Source organism: Anastrepha obliqua, chromosome 2 (assembly GCF_027943255.1).
Source record: "Anastrepha obliqua isolate idAnaObli1 chromosome 2, idAnaObli1_1.0, whole genome shotgun sequence".
Classification (NCBI taxonomy): domain Eukaryota; kingdom Metazoa; phylum Arthropoda; class Insecta; order Diptera; family Tephritidae; genus Anastrepha; species Anastrepha obliqua.
The window spans coordinates 11358177-11383143 of NC_072893.1; the positions used below are offsets into that span (position 1 = coordinate 11358177).

The following is a 24967-nucleotide window of genomic DNA, read 5'->3' on the forward strand; positions in this document are numbered from 1 at the left end:
GAAGTGACACATGCTTTCGTACTTGTGTAATATGTGCTTGTAGGCATGTTTGCATGTGTGCGTCTGTAATCTGCATGTCGCTGCTAAACAAAGCCATTATTAGGCTGTGTTAGGTTAGAAGGCTGCCACTAAGGAGATGGGCTCACTTGGACGTGACTATTAATTTGGCCATTGTGGCACAATTGCAAGGCGAAAGGGGGGCGGCTAAAGAGAGAGTTGAAGGCAATATTTGTGTGGTGACTACTTACGCGTGTGAGAGATGCAAATGGGCTGATGATAAAATAAATTCCAGACGGCTTGTATCTAATTATGATAAGTTAGCAGAAGTTATTGAAATTAAGAGCGAAGATTCCTGAAACTTGGCCCTGTCAAAATAGTGTAGTCGAGGAATGGATACTGAGATGATTCCACTTTACGCTCCAGACAGCTGCCGCAAAAGTGATTCGGAGATAAATTATGTCTCATCCATGAATACCTTCGACTTACGGATTTTAGATGTTGATGCTATTGACCAGATCTCGCTTAGTTCAATTTAGCCCAGCTTCCAAGAGCATACCACAGGTTGACTAGGATACCTTTACCCTAAAATAAAAAAATTCCATATATTCGATATGATCTATGAATGCTCGTTAAAGCTCAGGTAATTTCTTCTTCTTTTTTTCGCATGAAAATCGAGTTGTAATAAGCATACAAGCTGACAAACATTAATTGCCTATTTTAAAAATGATTCTGTAAATATTCGCACACATACACTTATGAATATGTGTGCATGCCCTGCGGTGAAACCCAAACTACACTCAGCAAGCATTCCAGTCCATAAACTCATATCTGCTCAAAGAAATTATACTAGTTCAAGAGTGACTAGAATTGTATTGGTTTCAAATTGACCAATTAGAGTTGTATGCAAAATAAATGCTGTTCAATTATTTTTGGTTTTGAAGTGAAAACTTCTTTAGAATCGTTGGAAGTGATTTGAGGAAAAGTGAAACGAAAAAAGCGACCAACTTGGCTACGAAGCGTTATATTATATGTTGATATAAAAGTAGCGACGAACTAAATAAAAATAACTTTTATTTTTTCTTGTGATTTGAACCAAGGATTTTGGATCGGAAGCTCACATTGCTAGTCGCTCGGCTACCGCGCCATGCTGTCGTCGCTGGCCTAAAAGTTATTTAGTTACGAAGCGTTATATTATATGTTGATATAAATAATTTTTGTGAGCGTGTAATTCTCAAAAGTTTTATTAGGTTTATTATTTAAAATGTATTGACTAGGTAGTGTGGTTATCAGCTTAACATCTGATAGATCCTCCATCGGAGGACAACAAATGTTAAACTGATTTTTGGAAATGGGCGGAGTGTTTTAGGGGCTTGCTCCTTCTCTGCCACGGGTTGACCCGGTATTGCAGTACCGCCGGGATTTCGGCTTTGAATAAATACAAGAAAAAATATACAAATACATTTAGCTTTGGTGGGAAGAGACATAAATTTTTAAATGAATACAAGTAGACGAAAATGGAAGAAATTTGTAAGTCTGTTTCTTGGGTCCGTTTGGGTATTTTTTTTGACAACATCGAAACCAAAGCATTTGTATCATATTTTATCTATCATAAGCCACTCGTATCATTTGTTGAAATTGAAAACATTGAGGATGAATAATGATAAAATGAAGAAAATAAAATATGAACTTTATAGCAATATTATAATGCACCTATAATTATCTTGCTCCTAATGCTGCTTTCGTCTTATTCTCTCTCAGTTTGTTTTACGGAAGGTTTCACTTCTATCGCGTCTAACCGTTAGACTGGTATTTTTTTTTTTTGTTTGTTGGTCTGTTTTGAAATAAAAGTATACATACTGTTTTTATTAAAATGTTAATAGTACTTAAGTATATGCCATTCCATTATACCTAGTTTACACTACCAAGTAACATTTTTCTATTAAATGCAACAGTATTCACTTAAAATTCATATATAATTGGACGACAACTCACAGAAATTTACATTTGTTTGTCAGCCGTTGGAATTTCTGTAATAAGATCATTTGGTATCTTTCGTTTAAGTCTCCGGCATTTCTTATCTGAATTGACAAGTGACCGAGCCTCCGGGTTGAAATACTTGGTTATACAATAAATTAAAAGTTTGTTTTGTATAGAAAGAGGCGAACTTTTTCCAGTAAGCCAGTTTAATTTTTGCTTTTTGAGATTTAATTCCATATGATTTATTTTACGTGCTCTTTGGCACCAAGCGCCATTCCCAAGTACTTCGCAGTATTGGAGCAAAGAATTTGTGTGCCTGATATGTACCAGTATATATAGTAGAAGGATATTGAATTTTCTTATTCGTAAAATCTACATGAAGTGATTTCGCTTCGTTAAATTTATTATAATACGGCACTTTGTAGTCCATTCGGTGATTTTGTTAACATATTCCAGAAGTTTAGGAGTGGACTGTGTCTCATCGTCTTCGATTGCTAAAATGCATGTATTATCAGCAAAGGTTGCTGTAGTGCTAGTCTTGGAGATCGGTGGATCAGTTGTGAAGGAACCCTGGCTTTAATTTGCTTCAGGTTTGAATAAAAGCTATCGCACCTGATACTGAAATATCTGTTATTTAGATACGAAGTAAACATGACCGAAAACTCTCTTCGAAGCAAAGTTTTATGCTTATAGAGTATTATGACTGGTATGCCATACTTTGTCAAAGAAAAATACAGAAAATATGGAAGAGCACACTTTCTTCTTTTTGATTGCTTCCTCTATCACGTTTTTGATCCTATGCTCTTGTTTAATTTTGGAGTGGTTGCTTGAAATCCGAGCTGGTGGTTAGGAATAAGGCGTATATTCTCAATCAAAATCTTTAACCGCTGCAGAATTTTTTCAAGTAGTTTGGACATTACAGGTAGCAAGGAGATCGGACGGTACGATGGCACTTCATGGGAACTTCTTGCAGGTTTTGGTATCATTACTACTTATGACACTTTAAAGTGTTGCTGGCACATATTTTAGCATAAGGTATGCGTATCGCGGCCGCCGTAGCCGAATGGTTTGGTGCGTGATTACCATTCGGAATTCACAGAGAGGTCGTTGGTTCGAATCTCGGTGAAGGCAAAATTAATAAAAAACATTTTTATAATAGCGGTCGCCCCTCGGCAGGCAATGGCAAACCTCCGAGTGTATTTCTGCCATGAAAAAGCTCCTCATAAAAATATCTGCCGTTCGGAGTCGGCTTGAAACTGTAGGTCCCTCCATTTGTGGAACAACATCAAGACGCACACCACAAATAGGAGGAGGAGCTCGGCCAAACACCTAACAGAAGTGTACGCGCCAATTATTTATTTTTGTTTTTATGCCTTTATAATTCTTGTTAGCTTAATTCAAGTTTTTTGAGAAATATTTTTTAAGTTTTCTGCGGTGATAAGATCGAAGGCGGGTGCTTTTTAGATTTAAGGAGATTTATTTCCCACTTTATCCCTGCAGGTGAAGACAAAGAGAACTGGTTTTCACCTTGATGAATATCTGTTAGCAGTGGTGCATAATGTGTTTCATGTGGCTTTAAACGCTTTTTATAAATCATCAGCAAGTACTCCCATTTCCTCAGTATCGCTCTTAGTCGATAAGTCATTGGGTTTTTTGATTGAAGAATTTTGGGCAGTTGGTCTATTTAGGTATTTTGTATATTTCCATAGAGAGTAGTCAGTACGTTTTCCGCTGTTAGTTCTAGTATATAGTGATTGAAGGATGTATTTTTAGTTTATTCAATTCTTTTCTTAAATGTTGTAACATTTTATTTAATAAAGTTTTTAGCGATGGATAGTAATATTTAAAAAAAAATATTTTAAGTTGTTCTCATTAAGTTTCAAAATAAATAAATGTTATTTTGAAAATAAAACCATATTTAGTTAAAGAATGGTTTTAAAAATAAGAAGGAAATTGAACAACACATTAATTAAAAAATTTTTTTTTATTATTTGTTTTTTTTCATTCACCTAGTTTTATTTACTTATTTTTAACTCCTCTGAAACTAGTGATTTTTGTCGCAAATTGAGCTTTAACTTTTTGAGGGGGATTTCAATATATTCCTATATTTGGTATGATTCTTATTCTAGCCCATTTTGCTATATGGAAAACTTGTGTGGTGGCCATCAACTCAAAAGGCAAGGTATACGAAATTTATGAGCAATGCCTAAAGAACCGGCGCCGATGAGGCGCTTTAAGGACTGATCCAAATAAAGCGTTGAAGGTGCTAGTCAACTTTTCTGATCTTAATCTGGTAGAAAAACACGTGCCCGCCGCTTCAGCGCTTAGTATGACGCTATGGAAGACCGCAGTTGCCGAGGGGGTTAGCGCGTGACTACTATTCAGAATTCACAGAGAGAACGTAGGTTCGAATCTCAGTGAAACACCAAAATTAAGAAAATTTTTCTAATAGCGGTCGCCCCTCGGCAGGCAATGGCAAACCTCCCAATGTATTTCTGCCAGGAAAAAGCTCCTCATAAAAAATATCTGCCGTTCGGAGTCGACTTGAAACTGTAGGTCCCTCTATTTTGTGGAACAACATCAAGACGCACACCACAAATAGGAGGAGGAGCTCGGCCAAACACCCATAAAGGCTGTACGTGCCAATTATATATATATTTATATATACATATAAATATGGAAGACCCGGCAATTCGGCTACGCTTTTATGAGTAGTTATAATCAAGAAATGGACTACTCTTTCGCTAAACCCACCTACGCTGGGCTCATAAAGACTAGCATAGCGCCAAGAATTGAGTAACAAACTCAAAGACCATGGAGAAGAGGGGAAATAAATTTCTGCACGGATGGATCTAAGCTAGAAAATAAAGCAGACTATGGAGGTTTTTCAAAAGAATTAGAATGACAGCTCTAACTGATATTACCACCGACTTCAAGGTCAGCCTTATATGGGTTCCGGAACATAGAGATATTGAAGGAAATGGCACGATGAGCTAGCCAGAAGGGATACTAATCTTCCACTGCTTGAAAACAGAAGCAATACTGGAATTCCTATGGTAGCTTGCAAATTAGAAATAAAAAATAATATTCTCCAGAAGGTTAATAAGTCATGGAGAGCAGAAAATGCTTCTGTTACAACCAGGCTAATTTGGCCGCAAGTAGATCAGAAAAGGTCGTGGATCGTGGCTTGTGTCACCGGTCATTGGCTGTTAGATAGGCACTCTTTTAGGCTAGTAGTATTTTCTCATGAATACTGAAGAAGTTGTAGATACGAGGAACAGGAAGAAACAATAGAACACTCTCTCTGTAATCTGTCCAGCCTTATCTAAGGTAGATAAAGAGGCAAAGCGAATGGGTCTGGTGGTGAGCGAGGACAAAACGAAGTCCTTCTGCCTCCAAACAAACAGTCGGCGCACACGCATATCGGCACCCACGTCACTGTAGACAGTTATAATTTCGAGGTTGTAAAAGACTTCGTCTATTTAGGAACCAGCATTAACACCGAAAATAATGTCAGCCTTGAAATCCAACGCAGAATCTCTCCTGCCAACAAGTGCTACTTTGGACTAAGTAGGCAACTGAGCAGTAAAGTCGTCTATTGACGAACGAAACTAACACTCTACAAGACCTTCATCATGCCCGTCCTAACGTATGACGCAGAAGCTTGGAGTGCTCGAGAGAGTGTTTCTGCGCAAGATGTTTAGACCTTTGCACGTTAGCAACGGCGAATATCGCAGGCGTTGGAACGATTAGCTGTATGAGCTTTACGATGACATAGACATAGAATAAGGATCTAGCGGCTACGTTGGCTGGGTCATGTCGTCCGAATGGATACAAACGCTCCAGCTTTGAAAGTATTCGATGCGGTACCAGCTGGTGGTTGTAGAGGATGAGGAAGGCCTCCTTTACGTTGGAAAGATCAGATGGAGAAGGACTTGGCTTCACTTGGTGTGTCCAACTGGCGCCGGTTAGCACGAGAAAGAAACGTCGCGCTTATAGCGCCAATTAAGAAGAAGAAGAAGACCTAAGGTAGAGTGAGATTGTAGGAAACGTACCACTTTGACTCTTCTAAGGAACTGTTCGTTTTTGGGATAAAACCTATCCTATTCTACATTAGGGAGTCTAAATGTTCCAATGATAAATAAAAACTAAAGTTCCCGTGTTACACAGTGGTACCACAACGAATCTACACAGTCTAAGTGACTTGGCTACTCTAAACCGACTGCCGCAAAAACCAAACCTAACCTAACCTAGCCTATTCCCATCCAATATTTGGTAAGAATCGTAAGTTGCTAACGCAGAGGCTGATAAATGAAATTTCATGGGGCATCACCAAGTTAAGAATGCCAGTCGCTAACTTTAAAGTGGATATGGAGATGAACTATTTGAGCTGCAAAGCAAACTGGTAATACTTGAGTAGTTCAGAAGCGGTGGCTTGGGCAACAGGGTACTACCACTTATTTATTAGGGTACAAGTGTACTTCATACACATACATACTCGTTTGTAAATATATCTGCTGTGCTGTTCATGCTTGACTTCATTCAACTTGAGCTCTTTGTAAGCAATATTGACGGTTATGGCCAATCGTCCAACACTGCAACTGAACAACAAAGCAACGTAGTGATGGCGACGGTAATATTGATACGAACTCTGCTGGTGATAAGACTTAAAGTATCATGGCTTAGCAGGTCTCAGACTTAAGCGAAATATCGCTAGCTATCTGGCAAGTTGCCGAATTACTTTATAAGCGATTATCTTAGCTTCCAGCCAACATTCATACACACATACATACCTGTTCGTACATAATCATACATACATACACATCCACATTTACTTGTACATAGGAATCCATTCATATTACGTAAGTACAGGGCGCGTACTGTAATTGAGGACAACTTGTGAGTAAAATTTATAAGCTTCTATTTTGAACAAAATTTAATGAAACTTCACGAATTTTTTACACAACAAGAATTTATTATATTTATATCTATAAAATCGTTCAAGAAAAGTTCAATAAACCTCCTCGATCCATATACGGAAACGATTGCATACCCGAATCAAATGCTTCTTATTCTTATTGACCATGACGGTATTAATTGTGGCCTTCAGAGAAGAAGTGGTGTTATGAGGTGCTTATTGGTTTCACCCGCATTTAAAACCCATACAGACTAATCGAAGGGATTAAGTTGGTAGGAGTTAGGCGGACATATGTAAATTCGGTGTTATGGTGTTGTTTATGAAAATTTTCAGCCATCCAACCGTGTTGGTTCTTTCATGGGCGTTGTGGTAGCGCGCTATTCTCAAGTGGCCCACCGAAACCAGTAAAACCTGTTTTTCGTTGAATTCCGCTCCCTACAGGACTGCCGCCAAGCACTAATTCGTAGGGAGAAAGACTTTTATGTAGTTGCCGCTGCCTCGCATAAGTCTTTCCAGCGTCCTCAGCCTCTTCATCGTGTCGACTATCACGGCGCTTACCAAATTCCAATTTTCACTGCTTTCCAGCATACTTTGAACGATTGATTCGGGGGTACCAATTTCTCCAATCGTGTAACACTGCCGCTTTGTGTAAAGGAACAGAGTCTTACTGCAAAATGTATGGGATGCCACCGCGTATACTATCAATCCAACACTACTGTCTCTAGAACCTCGATATATGCAGTAGAAGTCACTAGAAATCCTTGAGTAGTAGAGAAGTGCAGTGGCGTGACATATCTTTCGCTGCTCACAACATTTAAAACGTTTGGAGATCTTCATGGAGACAACTGGACGGACAAGATCCTCAGAAACATAAATCTCCTTCGCAAGGATCCTCATTGACTTTGGGGGCGTCCTTGTCAATGATCGCTTGCACTTATTGAATAAATTATGCAGATCGGACAGTACCAGAACGTTCCTATTGTCTTTTGCGTTTTGTAGCAGATTCTGCAACGCCGTCTGATGCATCCAATTCACGTCAAACCGCATGAGCGAGTAAATGGGCGCTCTTAAGAAAATTAGAGATTTTCAATTGGTGTGATTTGGCCATAGAGCGAAGATAACTACGTGTCTCTTCATGTCCGGAGTTCAGCTGTAGTTATTTATGTCTTATCTGAAAAAGAGCAAGAAGAAAAATAATTTTTTCAGGAAGTTAGAGCCACATACGAGTATTTGCATGCCCTCCACTAACGTATGCACCCTGTATAAAGTCGCAATCTCACAACAGCTGCGCCGCATGTATTGAATATATTTTTATATGTATGCATCTCATATATATATATGTATGTGTGTGTAAGTAGATTTCATACAGTTATCTATATACAGTGACTCACAGTTTAAGTGTAAGGCAGTCAAATTTTTAAACCAAATAATGTGATTAACTGGAAATAAAAAAAAATTGATATGCCAATTTGTAACACAAAAAGTTTTTATTTAAAATCTACAAAATAAATTATTTTTCATATTAACGATATATTTTATAGTACAAAAAGCATAGGAAAAACTAAAAAAACTCGCACTGCCTTTGATACTCGCCGTCATCTTCCACAGAATTTTTCTCTCGAACACTTCAACGTCGGAGTCAATTGTCACTGCGTTAGATAGACTAGAGGTGGAAAGACCTATCTGTCTCTGGATCTGCTTGGCTGCATGGAAGTTGATGCGGTGGCAAGAGGGGCTAAGGTCTGTAAAGTCTTTCACAGGGAGACGCCGCAGGGAGGTGTCTTTTCGCCCCTACTTTGGCTGGTAGCTACTGACGAAGTTCTGATAACACTAAATAAAGGTGGGGTTAAGGTAGTAGCATATGCCAATGACTTGGTCCTGATGGTATCGGGACCATTTTCCTCAGTCATGGCTGAGATTTTGGAAAGGTCACTGGCTGTACTCAGTCGCTGGGCTGCCACTTGCGGCCTCCGAGTCAACTCTGATAAAACGGAGCTGGTGCTATTTACCAGAAAATATAAACGTCCACCCTTTCGACATCGGAAGTTAGTTATCTTGGAGTGATACTTCACTCCAAACTCTATTGGAAGCCACACAAAGAAAATCGGGCAAAGAAGACCAGAATAGCCTTCTACTGCTGGGGACTCAACCCACAGGTCGTGCTGTGGATGTACAACGCAGTCGATTTGCAAATTTTAACGTATGGATGCCTGGTTTGGTCGGAAGGGCTATAATATCACTAAAATGTGGAGGGTGCAAAGGACTGCATGCATTGGCATCACCGTAGCATGTACAACTTGCCCCAGTGCTGCCCTGAATGTCGTTTCGCACTTACTTCCCATCGACTTTTCCGTCATTTCCATCGCAGTTCAAAGTGCAACCAGGTTAAAGGAGGTTGGCCTCTGGAGGCAATCTCTCAAGCGACATGTTATCAATTTTCGGGCAGTTAACACCGTATTTCTCCGAACCTCGAACAGATCTCTCTATCCGCAAACCAGACTTTGAGGGTCGTGCTAGGGTAATCTTTCTAAAGAGGCAGAATTGGATCGAGGGGAAAATATACTCCGAAGTTTGCACCTCTGTCTTCACTGGCGGTTCCAAGATGGAATCGGGAGTCGGAGCAGGGGTTTTCTCAGGGCCAGCCAATTTATCTATCTCCTTTAAACTGCCCAATACTGCTAGTGTATTTCAAGCAGAAGTCTTGGCGATCTTGCAGGCATGCAAACTGCTTAGGGAACGCAGAAGCGAGGGAGCAATTAACATTTTCTCCGATAGTCAAGCCGTGATTAAGACTCTGACGACGCCATGATGCAGAACGAACTAATAAACTCCTGTAAGAAGGAGATCAAATCTCTTAGGTGTGCAGGTAACATTTCTCTGATCTGGGTTCCGGGACATAGGAACATAGAGGGAAATGAAATTGCTTATGAGGAAGGAAGGGGACTGAATTGTCCTCAGAGACCTCTTACCCGGTCAGCGGCATCCCCCTGATAGTTGTTATAGGGAACTGCATAATTTATTTCTCAGGAACGCGCAGAAAAGATAGAGCCCCATTTCTTCGTGTGCTATTTTGCAAACCATTTGTCCTCAGTACATTATACGAGGGACTCAGAAAGTCGTTTGGACTCCTCGCCATTCAGTTTCCAAACGCCTTACTGCTATTTGAGGAGTGCCAGACTGGCATTTCAACCATTTCACCGACCTACCTACCGAACTCAACTCATTTAGATTTTAAGTCAGCCTTAATCCGGTAATGAGTTGTGATCTTTGATCAGGCCATATAAGTAAAAATAGACAAATTTTCACCGGTCTTTGCAATACTCTTGTGGAAGCATTGCCATGGAAAGACTTGATAGTGTCATTTATTTAAATTTTAGAGATTTTTCTTTGGCTTTTGCTATCTTTGTAGTGTTTTGAGATTATTTCACGAACTTCAAAAGATGTTTGACACGACCGCGGGATTTTAGTGCTGCTTGTTTTATGAAAAAAACTGGTTTTATTCCCAGGTACTAATCTCACTTAATATTTGGCACCGCTTAGTAGCACCTAACAATAAATGCGGGTGCAACATTTTTGCTGATGTGACCTAGTTTTTGCCTTTAAGAATATATTTCATATATATTTATTTATATTTTTATTTATTTTTTTTTTTTTGTACATATTTCACGTGCTTGATTTTGTTACGTATGGACAAAATAATTTTTTTTCTCTTCACAATACCTACATAAATATAATATATGGAAAAAAAATTCTTAAAAAATAAATATTTGTTGGATTAATGTATTAACACTGCACCACTGTTCTACTGAGCCACTAAATATGCTTATAAGAAGCCATTATTATACAAATATTGCATGCTTGCATACTTAGTTCGTTGCGCCTTTGAGCTGCTGCTAAGGCTGCTGTTTACGCCTTGGACTATTGTGGATATTCTTGCTTATTGGCGATCGCTGGTACCACGTAAGTGCACATACACACGAACATATTTGTAATTTTTTGTTGGAATATCCATACATGCACGACAATTTATATAAATATATACATACAAATATAAACACATTAAGTTGGGTCATATGGATGAAAATTTTTAAACAAAGCGGATGGTATTTTCGGTTTTTATCGGCAATTCTAAGAGAAAGTGTAAATAGAAATAATTGAACATTTCTATACTAATATTATAAAGAGGAAAACTTTGTTTGTTTGTTTGTTTGTTTGTTTGTTTGTAACGAATAGGCTCAAAAACTACTGGACCGATTTTAAAACTTATTTCACCATTCGAAAACTACATTATCCAAGAGTAACTTGGATTACATTTTATTTTGGAAAAAATAGGGTTCCGTAAGATATTTGGATTTTTCGGACACAAACTGAAAAAAATCTTATATATAAAATAAAGTCAACTTTTTGTGTGTGTTCGCTAACCGGCTGTGTCTGCACCGAATTAAACCAAACTTACACACATTGCTAAGAAGGTATTGAAGATGGTTTCCGTATAGTTTGGATACCTATTGGTGGATAGGGCTCGAGATATAGGTCAAAACGTGGACCCGGGTAACCTTCGGATGTGTATGTACAATATGGGTATCAAATGAAAGCTGTTGATAAGTGCTTTAATACGGGGTAATTTTCATACCTATTGATGACTAGGGTCTCGAAATATATGCCAAAACGTGGACCCGCCGTGTCTTTGCACCGAATTAAACCAAACTTATGCACATTGTTAAGTAAGTATTGAAAATGGGTTTCGTAAAGTTTGGTTGTAATTCGGAGCAGTGGCAACGGGTACAGCGTTTTTTTGAGCCAGCCATAATGTCGCTTACTTTTTTAACGCTTGGGGCGGAACTGAACTGTCAAATTGACAGTGTGAGTTACAATGTGTCAATATTTCTTTCTGATTTGGATGCCATAAGGAAAAAACGTAAGTGCAGCATGTAAAAATTGTTTGTGAATTTTTTTGGAGTGGATTTTGGAACAGTGAAAAATTTCTTACGAAATTTGAGAATTTAATGTGAAATCCGAATGAAATTATGTGTTCGTGGAAAAAACAATTTTTTTCGTTTTTTTTTTTGAAAAATATAAATGGATAATGGTTAAAAAAGCTCCAATGCTTAATAAAACATATAAATTGAAACGAAAAATTCATGGATGATCAGGAAAAGAGATGATTGTTTATTCATATGCGTTGATTTGAAATTTAAAAACAATCTTCTTTTTTCCTAATTTTCAATTTATATTTTATATTTACTCAAAAACAAATAGAAAAACAAAAAATATTGTTTATGCCAAAGCGCTTGAATAAAGAATAAAGAAATAAATAATATGAAAACCACATATTTTCTGTTCTAAACCATATCTATTCTATTTTAGTGTGCCCAGCGAAGGGGGCCGGGTTTGCTAGTCTTGTATATGAAGCCAATTTTCCAAGTCTTGTAAAGCCGGAACAGCACAATTTTAATATTCTAATTCACGTGAATGGTGACGCAGATAGAATACAGTAAACATTCATTTGGTCAGAAGTTGACGATAGCTGCATGCTAATAGCAATCAAGGCTGTCAACTATTTACGGGTTATATTAAAACTGGTGCTGGAATTTTATAAGCTGAATACCTTAGCACAACTAGGCACCGAACCCTATGGACTCCAAAGTACTTAGGAATTATAGGGAATAAAACATAATTAGAAGGAAAAGGTACGGTCTCCCCATTTATAGGCCCAGAGGCATTTTCTGGTCTAGGAAAGGGTAATTTCTACTTTCTTATTCTGAAAGTAGAACAAAAGCAAAGAAGGTTATACTGAGATAATCTATCATACCAGATTAATCGGAATGAAAATTTATGATAGGTAGCATAAAACTAAACCGATTTAAAGATTGCTTGGAATTAAATAAGAATAATTTTAGAATTATTACAGGAAATTTAAAAAATTATTATAGATTGGATCGTAAACTTACAAACCTGTGAATATACTCCAACTGAATTCAGTGGTTGCGAACAAATTAATGGAAATGATATTTACACTTCTGCTGATGACATCGTTCGATTCTCTCAACGCAAATCGGATATGCAAAGCAAGTTGAATTATCGCGTAAAACACTTTAGTGCCGCTGGACTTAAAATCAAGGTAAAAAAATCAAACATTCGGCAGTACACACGAACGATGCATTTTACTATATCGGAGAAGCGAATATTGAAAATGTAAACGTTTTTCAATACCTTGGAAACCAATTCACTGCAGAAAGCGAATGCAAAAAGGATGTATGATAAAAGAATGCAAAAAGCAAGAGGCACATTTGCAAACCTTTGTCTGGTGTGGCAATCCAAGCAAATGCACATTACAACAAAAATACGGATTTTCAACCCCGGTGTTAAATCAGTTGTGCTCTACGCCTATGAAACATGGTATCTGTCTGCGAAAATTGTACAGAAGCTTCAAGTGTTCGTAAGCCGCTGCTTGAGATGCATTCTACGTATCTGGTGACCAGACAACTGGATATCTAACACCGAATTGCATCGACGATGTCATAAAAAACCACTTGCAACTGAAATAAGACAATGTAAGTGGAGATGGCCTGGCCATACCCTACGGAAAGGTGGTACTGAATTCAGCATACAAGCGCTGGACTGGAACCCCCAAGTGTAGCGCAGAAGAGGCAGACCTAGGGGCTCTTCGCGACACTGCATCGAAGAGGAATACAAAGCCGTGAACAAAACTATGATCTGGCAGCAAGAGAAAAATATATCCGGAAATTGCACAAAATGGAAAATTTTATTTTGGCCCTATGCTCCGCAAGGGAGACAACACTTCGACCTCATGCGGGTTCCGTAGGGAGGAAAACGAATTCACCAAAAATGTGATTAGCACTGATGCATAAGCGGCACGAATACCTGGGTAATCGTATTTTACCAGAGAAAGAATTAAAATTCAATAAAATAAAACGAATACTTAATATATGGGGAAAGTTTGGCTCAGAGAAATACTTGGAATCCATGAAGGGGGCACAGCAGATCTATCAGGTCCCAGTCCCAGTCCCTCCTCATAATAATAATAACAACGTCCTAATAAATTTGGAATGGAGTAAAATATTCTATATCAAAAAATTTTCTTTTCCGGTATTTCGCAGCAGTAAAACTTCAGTAGCTGTAATATTGTGCTTGATTTATGGGGTCACTTGAAAGAGGCTTTCAGTTAGCTTATATTATTTGTTTGTTAAAGCTATGAAATGGGATCTTTTTTGTAGCGTTTGGTAGAAACCTTCTTAATTCTAATAAAATGTGAAAGTAGAAAAATTTAACAGATCACGAAAAAAGACAATTCGACATCATGACCTCAGGGGGACCCTCAAATCGCCAAATCGCCAATATTGATCGAAGTGCAAATGTTGTGGATCTTTACGCGAAAGAAAGTGCCTTCTATGGTAAGAACTACAAAGGCAGTACTGCGATGACCTCAACACCGAAGAAAACCTGCAAAATACTTAGGAGTGCAACAAATTTCGCCCTTTCAAATTAAAGAAATGGCAAAAGTTGCAGCCAGTAAATCCATTGTGCCAAATCCATTCTAAAAGCATCTGAAGCAGAAAAAATTACAAAATTACAGACTTTTAATAAATTTCGCAAATAACGTCGTTCTCGATTTTGTAAGAGCCCACGTGGATGAGTCGGATGGGTGTTATTATAATTCCTATGACTTAAGAAATGAGGAAAAGTACTTAAGTCGACATCATAGCCGGGAAGATGGTGTTATGCTAAGGGGAGCATAGTGCCTTCGAATTGGAAATTGGTTGCAAGGTTGCAGGAAATATTATTAAGCTTTTAATAGTCAGTGTAAAAAGAAAATTTCTTTTTTTTTATTTTTCTTTCTTATTTGGTTAGTGCCTCTATTCAAGTGAACCAATAAATCAAACACAATATTACAATTGCTGCGAAATACCGTTAGATAGAACAATGTATTGATACATGTTTATTTTCGAGCAAAGAACAGTCTTCCCTTTAATTATCAGTAGCCCTTGGATTACTTTATTAAATACCGTTGCTTTAACAACCATTTTGTTCCATAAAAATTATTGCCTCAAATCAAGTGAAGTGGACTGCAGAAATATATATGTGTGTATATGTTTGCAAAAAACAACTTCTTTGTTCATTCCACTCGGGAGCATAGGGCCTCGACAAGGCTTAGTCTTGCGTTGATTTCGTTAATCTATTTTGCTTTCTGGCAGGGTAGGTGATTAGCCTGTCACTACCAGTCCTAAGTAATGGGAATGTCTACCTGTCGTTGCTTAGAAACAACGCCTTCTTTACTTCTTGGAGTGCCATCTGCGTTTCACATTTTTCTGCCAGAAGGATCGCACAGATGGTTGAGGACTTCGCTATTACCGAGATTGCCCGCTTCTTTTTGCTGCATATTTTTCTTTTTGCTTGTTTTAGCAGCCACAATGCAAGAAGGATACGATTTTTGGGGTTGAAGAATGATTTTTTTTCTTTTGTTTTTAGAAACTAGGAAAGTTGGTAAGTTTGGAAAAGGGCGAGGATCGTGCTTTACGTGAAATTCGAGCTCACAACCTCTGGGATGGCAGACACGTGAACGTACGCGAGACTACCGAGGCCTCAAAAAACTAGTTTGGATGAATAAAAAAATAAAATAAATGGCAAACACTAAACTACAGACATTTTGTATGTAAAAGTTTTGACATTTTGTGAAAATCTAATTTTTCATTTAAAATTTGCCTGACTAAAAAGTTAATTTGACGTATGGTTTCTTCTACAGTTTATCTTACAATTGCCTGCAAAATTTGAAAATTCTGTAAATTCAGCAAAAAAAAGACCAAAAAAAATCGACCTGTCCTAATATAACATTATTAGTATAAATATGTGCGTGTATGTGCCCCATAGTTTACTTTTCGCAACGAAAAATTTCCAACTACAAACATACAAATATCTCACTAAGCGAACAAAGAAAATTGCAAACATCAGCAAAGAGGCAAAATTAGTTTGCACCTCCCTGCCGCCCTTAAAAAAGCTGCTTTCCTGCAATTTCTCTGCTGATTTTGGCTCCAAAAATGTGTCGCTTGTACTGCCCTTGATCTCATAGTTTTTGTGCACATTTTTCAAGTTTTGCACAACATCATCAAGATTGCCATTCACTCGCACTACGTACCTGTCGGGTAAACTGTTTTCAAGTAGTTTTTGTTTTTGGTTAGCTTTAAAGTAGGTGCGATTTTCACTTCATTGTTGAGTGGGTGGTCTTAGCAAAAAGTAGTGCATTTTGGAAGAATATAAGAGTAAAAGTAGCATTCTATAGTCACTGCTGCAGCTGGAGCTTTTACGGATTGAGAATCATTGGCAATCCTCTTGCTATTGCTTCAAGGACACAGCGCTGTCGGAAAACTACCGATAGTCTGCTTGATAATTTTTAGTTAATAAATACGACTAAGCGAACGAAGATTATATCTACACTTTACTCATACAAATGGGCATTTGAAAGAAAATTCTAGAAAACATCAGACCTTCACTCTCCTGAATAGTGTAGATTTGTTGGTGTTTTCTAACAAGATGCAACACCTACGTCTAATCCTTGACAGACAGCTAACGTAGCAATGCAGCATTAAAAGAGCGTACATATGCAGGGACACCATTTCAAAAAGATCTGGCCTCTCACCTAGAGTTGTATTTTTGCTTTATAATAAATAATATTCACCAATTCTGATATATGGAGTCCTTCTCTGGTGCTCTCACGAATTCTCTGATATTAGGCAAATATGGATATGGATTCACGGGAACGTTGCTGAGCTAGCGGATGAGCAATCTAGACAAGCCCCTGTGAGGAGATGTCCCCGTGAGATGAGAGGATTGGGATCACCTTGATTACTTTTGGTCTGCTCCTGAAAAGGTGGACTTCACATCAACTCAACTAGCGCTGGACACGAAAAAAAAGCTTATAAAGTATGAGGTTATAAAATTTCGAGTTTCTCGAATTTCGTGGAAGCACATACAGACGTATGTAGGCCGCGTGACTCAGCATTATTTCTAGTATTTTTTATGCCAGCTATATGGCGGATAAAGGAAAGTAGAATCATCTCAAAAGAAGACTCAGACGTGCCTTCAGAGTCTAGTTCCGTCTTCAAACCTGGGAGTGAGGAAAATGTGTTCGACGTACTCATCCTAGGCAACCGAGTGCCTGTCTTACCAAGCTCATCAGTAGGATGATGCCTTTAAACTTCATTCATGGTAACCATTACCCATATTTTAGCATTCATTTATTTCATATTTAAAGTACATTTCATGTGCCGATTTTGGTTTAAAGTATTGTGGGCGAAGGAAAAGCCTCGTGGTCATTTTCCAGTTTTCAAATTCGGAAAATCTAAGTTCAGCAAAAGTGACCTCAAATAGTGGATACACTCAAATGCTTAGTGCTCCACCAACTTCTTGATATTCTGATTATATTTTTTTTGTCAGTGTCTAGACAGCGTAGTAACGCATGCGTTAGTTCTCGAGCTCTAGTATTACATATATTATATTTTGGTTAACTGTACATGCCCTGTAGGAAAACTTGAATTCGTGAACCAAATTTCTGGCTAGAAACTAACACTATTTCGCTAAATGTGAATGACTTCGTTGACCATTTTGCCTTGCCAATAATGACACCGGTCTTTGGGACAGTGTCAAAGCCGGGGGGTTAATACCTGTAAACTTCGCTCCTTTCCAAAATCTAGTTGTTGGCGTTGGCTTTTGAAGTAGTAAGTCGATGCTTTGAGCAGGGCTGCAAAATAAAGTTTTCTTTTTAAATTCAATGAAAGTAATAGCCCATTTCCAACACTTAACCACATGTACGAAACTCTGGTAAGGTAGAGAAATTTCTAACTAATATTTCTTATAAATATTTGAAGTCATTTGAATTTTCTATATTTTCGATTGTTTTTGGTTCTGAAGTAGTAGGAGAAAGGTCTCCTCTGTGTTGGAAATATAAGGTTGTCAAAAAAGTCTTGCGGTATTTTTATTGAATTTTCAATTGTTCATAAAATTGGTTATAATAATGCGATTTAAGTCAAATATGCGCCGTTTTGTTCGATGACGAGTTCTCAACGAGATGCCAACTTCAGAATGTCCCTCTTATAGAAGCTCGCTTCCCTATTGTCAAAAAACTCGGAGAGCCAATTTTCACAGGACTCTCTTGTGGACAACTTCCGACTACCAAGCTCTTTCGCCATGGACAGAAATAGGTGGTAATCACTTGGTGAGAGATCCGGACTATACGGTGGATGCAAAAGAACCTCCCATCCGAGCTCCCGGAGCTTCTGGCGCGTCACCAAAGATGTGTGTGGCCTGGCGTTGTCCTGATGGAAGACAATTCGGCCTCTGTTGATCAAAGATGGCCTCTTCTGCATGAGTGCTGCATTCAAGCGGTCCAGTTGTTGGCAGTACAGATCCGAATTGAGCGTTTGGCCATAGGGGAGCAGCTCATAGTGGATGATTCCCTGCCAATCCCACCAAACACACATAAGAACCTTCCTGGCCGTCAATCCAGGCTTGGCCACCGTCTGGGCAGCTTCACCGCTTTTCGACCACGACCGTTTGCGCTTCACGTTGTCGTAAGTGACCCACTTTTCATCGCCAGCCACCATCCGCTTCAAAAACGGGTCGATTTTGTTGCGATTCAGAAGCGATTCGCATGCATCCATACGGGCAAAAATGTTTTTTTGCGTCAAGTCGTGTGGCACCCATACATCGAGCTTCTTTTTGAATCCAAGCTTCTTCAAATGGTTTATAACGGTTTGATGACTCATGCCAGGCTCTTGGCCGATGCTACGGCTGCTACTATGCCGGTCTCTTTCGATCAATTCAGCGATTTTATCGCAATTTTCGACGACAGGCCTTCCGGACCGTGGCGCATCTTCGATCACCTCTGCACCAGAACGAAAACGTTGAAACCATCGTTGTGCAGTGGAAATGGAAACTGTATCGGGTCCATAAACTACACAAATTTTATTGGCAGCATGAGATGCATTTTTGCCTTTATCGTAGTAGTACTGTAAAATATGCGTATTTTCTCTTTATTTTGCTCCATGTTTGCGACGCTATAACTCACGAACGACTAAAAGCAAACAACAATTAATCAAACACGTGTTAGCACGTGAAAAGAGCTTTCCAAAAAGCTCTAGCGTGAACCGATGCGACTAATACAACTAGAACTACGCGCTTGCAAAGCCTAGCTTGCGGAAATACCGCAAGACTTTTTGGCCAACCTTATATTAGGATAGCGCCAGTTTGCATAAGAAAGAAACGACTTGCCGCTACCTTAATCTCGGTGAAAATCGATTAAGCGTAAATAAATAAAACTTGTCGAATTTTGCATTGATTCATCAAGAGTATACTCGGAACAATTATCCTCAAATAGCTCCTTTAGACTCCCAGACCGGCGTTCCATCTTGCAAGCTGAGATCTACTCTATAGACAAAACAGCAAAAACGATAAGACTAACTTTGTTGGGCCCCTGCTCACTCAGGAGTGGAGGGAAATGAGAGAGCGGATAAGTGTGCAAGGAAAGGCTCTGAGCTTGAGCTTCACCGGGTGGTTGAGGACCTAAGGATTCCTCTAAAAGAACTGTATACTGCAATTGACTTAAGCGTAATCGTGGGAACCCATAGAAGGAGACTTCTGACTACTATCTGCAGGGTCTTCAAAGCGTTCTGACCGAAACTGAATCTTAAAAATGCAAAATGTCTGCGTTGATTCAACAGATCAACTACCAACGTCCTCACAGATGTTATAATGAGTCAGTGCACTATTGGCACATTAGCCAGTAGAATCGGAAGACGGCGAAGTATTGGGAATTGTGCTAAACTACAAAACACTTAGAGTTACGAACGGTCTCTGGTACTGCAGTCTTTGTGATCAGAGGGGAGAGAGCCATCGACTTCATGGCCCGGGAACGTATGGATGCGTGGGACCTCAAGAATAAATATGTATTTCATCACTAGGGTCGCAGAACGGAGATGCTAAACCATGCTGCGGTGGCAAGGGCTGGACCGCGGTAAAGAGATACATCGAGAACGTACTAGGGGGAAAAAAGATAGTCCTCGATATAGTGCAACAAAGCGAAACCGCACAGATAGAGACACAAGAAGACGAGCCTAAAGTATGGAAGCTGGCTATACATACGATGGACAAGTGCGCAGGCATTTTGAAGCCTACCTCACCCATCAAACAAATAAAGTAAAAAAAAGAAAAATGGGTTTAGCTCACAATGACTTATGCAGGAGCTGTGGAGATGAAGGCGAAATTGAATCGGTACAACACTTCCTCCGTGAATATCCTGCGTTTCAAAGAAGCTGTGCTAAATAGCTTGGCTATTATTTCTTTGAAGACCTTCTTCAAAATGCTTCACTGGAGGGATCAGTTAACTTCTTAAAAAGATCCAAGTGGTTTAAGCAACTTTGTTAGGGAATGGAAATCAAAAGAAAGTATCATACGAGTAATGGGTCTTAGGGCCACCGAGTGTCTTGTCATAGGCAAGTAACCTGTCTAACCTAACACTGATTTATAATTACTAAGATGTTATAGATCGAACTAGTTCTCATCTGCCACATTTAGTACTACTTAGCCCCGAACTATTGAAAAAGTGAACTAAATTTAAGAACAGCGAAGAAACGCGAAGTAGTCATGACAACTTAAATATTTCAGAAATGCTCTCCCGCAGTGCGAAGGCATTTTCCTACAAGGTGTTTGTATACATATACATATGTACGTGTGTGTTCACAGGCGCAAACAATATAGTGCAGCCGCGTCAGGCATTTATGGAGATTTATGATTTGCTCTTATTGTTTAATTAAAATGAAGTGGTGTGCTTTTTTGGCAAAATAAAATCCCTGTGTAAGCGTGCGTGTGTGTGTGCGTATGTCGAGCTATGTGCGAACCGAGTGTGCCACTGATGCGCTACGCCTGGAAAGGTGACAACAGCCTCTAACAAGAAATAAACAGAGAGGAGGGAGGGGAAGGAGAGGAGACGATAAACTTTCGGAGGCTGTATTTGTGAGTTCTAACTTTGTGGAACGAGCCGATTAAGCAGCGCGTGAATGTCGTACGGTTGCTTGAGTTGCTTTGTCTATGATTGTCTTCGTTGGGGTTTTGTTTGACTTTGTTTATTGGCGGAAAATATAGAATTTATTTTTTGTTTATGTAAATTTTGCATGATTTTATTTGAGGTGATTTGCATTTGCCCAAATTAAGTTGTCAAGTGTTAATGAACAAAGTAAACAAAAACAAATTTACGAGATTTATATTACAAGTGCGCCAACGATAGTGGTAATTGCCCTGGGCTGGGCTGCCGTTAGTGGAGGTGGTGTGCGTATGTGTGTGTCATCTGACGGGTGGGCGCAAGTGGTTAAGAAGGTTGATTAATGGCAATGAACTTCAATTTAGATTAAAAATTCTATTAAAAAAAATGTTGTACTGCTCGCTAACAAGAATTTCTGTATAATTTTCTGTGCGTGGAGGGAATGTTGAATCAGATCGAAATGGATGCAAAATAATTGGATAATTTAGAACAAAATGCCAGAGGTGTAGCACCGATTTCTAGATTTTCCCACAATTAAAATTTTGCCAGCCTGCAGGAAGCAGTTTGCAAAGAATCTACAAATGCGATATTTTGTTATTAATTTTTATTGGCTAATTTTTCTTCATCGCTTGAGCAGTTCAGGCGGTTCACTGAGACTAGGCTGAAATTGTTTGTACGCGTGCTTGAATGAGGTCATGTTGTTTACATTTCCCCACTTTATTTTTTTTTTTTTTAATATGTTATTGGTACATACGCATAAGCACTTGCTGCTACCTCTCTCCTCCTTTTAGTTTAATTTTATCGCTCCTTTGAGTATCGCATTTTTAGTTTCGTCGATGGAAATTGCCGTCGTTTGCCCTCCACCGTGCAATAATTAGCCTCAGTCCCCAACGTTAGGCAATTGCCGACTGTTGCTGTGCCACTAATTTTTTCATAAATCTATAAACTTTTTATTTTATTTGGCGTTTTACGTTAATTTCTTGCCTGCTATACTTTTATTTCTTTTTAACAAATTAAAAGAGATGCTGGTTTTAGTACATTTTTTTAAAAACTTTGCCTCCCCCATTGCTTTTTAATGTACATTTTGACTCGCCGTTTTTCGCATTAGTCCTAAACGAATGTTTATTTGTACAAGTATGCATGTAAACATATTCATATTTATATTTGTATGTTCCACAGCAGAAGTAAAAAACGTGCCAGTCTTTGCAGGGGCATAGATGGACAGTGTTAAATGTTCACTAAAGTAAATTTTCATCGCCGAAATTTCGGAATTGATACCGAAATATTTTTAGTGTAGTCTCGAAATTTCGGGACTGGTAACGCGATTTAATTTTACCACAATAATCGACGTGCCATTTATAAGATTAGCATTTTAAAGAACTTTTTAAGGTGTCTTCACTAGGCGGGGCTAGGTTGGATTTGTTAAAGCTAGATTTTCTGCTCTTAAACATATTGGGTTGGCAACTAAGTAATGGCGGATTTTTTTTTTAGAAAATCAAAGGCAATTTTTTCATGGAACTAAATAACTTTATTCTGTGAGGCATTGCCCATTTTGATCAATGACTTTTTGCCATCTTTCAGGCAGCATCATAATCCCACGTTCATAAAACTTCTGGTTTTTATTAGCAAAAAACTGAATCAGGTGCGATTTGACATCATCATCATTATTGAAATTTTTACCGTTCAAGGAGTTTTGTAAAGATCGAAACAAAAAGTAATCAGATGGTGCAAGGTCAGCACTCTAAGGTAGGTGTAGCATAAGATCCCAACCAAGCTCCAATAATTTTTGCTGAGTGGCCAAAAATGTGTGCGGCCTTGCATTGTCATGATGGAATACAACCCTTTTTCGAGTTGACAATTTGGGCCGCTATTCTTCAACTGCATTGTTTAACTTCATTAGTTGTTCAATGCAGACATCAGAACTGATCGTTCGGTTGGGTTGGGTTCCTTTGTAATCCCACCAAACTGATAACAAAACCGTCTTTTTATGAACATCAGCTTTTGATGTTGCTTGAGTTGGTTCTCCTGGCTTGTTCCAAGATCTTATCCGCTTGATATTCTTGTAAACAACTCATTTTTCATCGCCAGTTATCCGTAGTTTTAAAAATGGATCATTTTCATTACGTTTCTTTGGCAAACTTTTTTTAATTAGTGACAACTATCAAACAACAAAATGTCTTTTACATTTGTATAAGTCTGCAAAACTTAAAAATTTGAATTACTTAGTTTGAATTACTTAGTTGCCAACCCCCGCTTTTCGCTAAGCTTAATATTGAAGATCCCCCAACTATGCCCACGTTTCTGTGCGAAACCATTCTGCTTCTGCTACTCCCACGGAGACTGTGCTTCAAGTATCCATTGCTTTTAAAATGTGGTTCACAGAAACACTTGCAGCGCATTCTTCGAAGTGTATGGCATTCGTGCAGGGTAATGTACCCAGGATGCTTTCCTAGTATTCATACGCCCGAAATTATTTTCCTTCATTAATATTGGTAGGAACTCAGAACTCTTGGATGAGAATAACATCATCTCCGCGATTTTCTAAGCGGATCGGTAAATCAGCAGAGGCTGATTTGGAATGATGACCATCAGGCTTTGCAGTCTCCATCTCTACAATGCTAATATCGCCCTTGTCTTCATCAGAGTCACGATTGCTGGTATTTTAGTCTGTTCAGAGGTTTATTGATAGTCCGCGATGTCCATAATTTACGTTTGATTTTCAGTTAATATGCCGTCGTTATAGAATATATGATTAGCTGAGTAGCTTATATTTAAGTAGAGATGGGTTACATTAAATTTATTTAAATGGATTTCAATTTGAAATATTTTTTAGAAAGTGGATTTGATAGTAAAATTTTAAAAGCTATAAATTTGATTTAAGGTCTAAAATATGTACATGTCACCCGTCGCTCTTACTATTAAGGTAAGATAAGTCGTAACATAGTACATAGATGTACCGGAAGTTGCCTCTGGAAAGACAATTTAAAACTTATTAAGTTAAGTATTTCATTTCGGTACATCTACTATGTTACGACTTATCTTATTTCCTTAAGGTATTTGTAAGATATTGCTAAATATCACTCGGTAAAAAATACAAGCTCTCGAGTAGGGTTGCCAGATTTTTAAAATTTAGAAAAATATACACGCAAATGAAATATTGCAACCGATTTGGCCAATAAAAGTCATTTAAATGCACTTTGGTATAGAAGCAAAAAATGCATGAGGGTTGCCATCTACCTAAAATTTTAATTTAACATACGTTTATTTTAAGCTATTTCTGATTGAATGTAAATAATATTTTTTTTCTTAAATATTACAAGTTATTTTAGATGTTTTCATAAAATACATATACTAGGCATACACTTCGGTATAGAAAGCGCTATCTGTGAAAGATATTTATTTCTCGACTATGCTGAACATTTTTTAATGAGCAAAAAGTAAGGTGAATTTGGCTGCAAAATGAAAAATCTTTATTTATTCTTGTAAATCAATTTCATCCCCTTCAAAATAATTCCCTCTCGATGAAATACACTTATGCCAACGATTTTTCCAATCCCCGAAACATGCCAAATAGTCCATTCCCGGTATAGCCATCAGGACCTTCTTCGATTCAGCTTTTATCTCCTCAATCGACTCCAAACGCGTTCCCCGGAGTGGTCTCTTGAGTTTTGGGAATAGCCAGAAGTCACACGGAGCCAAATCAGGCGAATACGGTGGTGCGGAACGATATGCGTGGAGTTTTTGGGGAAATGGTCACGAAGAACGAGTGCAGTGTGAGACGGTGCATTATCGTGATGCAAAAACCAAGAGTTGTTGGCCCATAATTCTGGTCTTTTTAGACGAATTGCTTCACGTAAACGTAGCATAACGCTCAAATAATATTCCTTATTAACAGTTTGGCCAGGTGGAAGGAATTCATAGTGCACCACCACGAAAATCGAAAAAAACTGTCATCATGACCTTTATTTTTGAACGACTTTGACGTGCTCTTTTCGGTCTGGCCTCGCCTTTAGCACGATATC

The 24967-nt window shown here is 38.5% G+C and overlaps 1 pseudogene; it reads left to right on the forward strand.

Moving 5' to 3' along the window:
- Nucleotides 1–1251: 1251 nt before the first annotated feature.
- Nucleotides 1252–1435, forward strand: LOC129239872 (U2 spliceosomal RNA; annotated as a pseudogene).
- Nucleotides 1436–24967: the final 23532 nt, after the last annotated feature.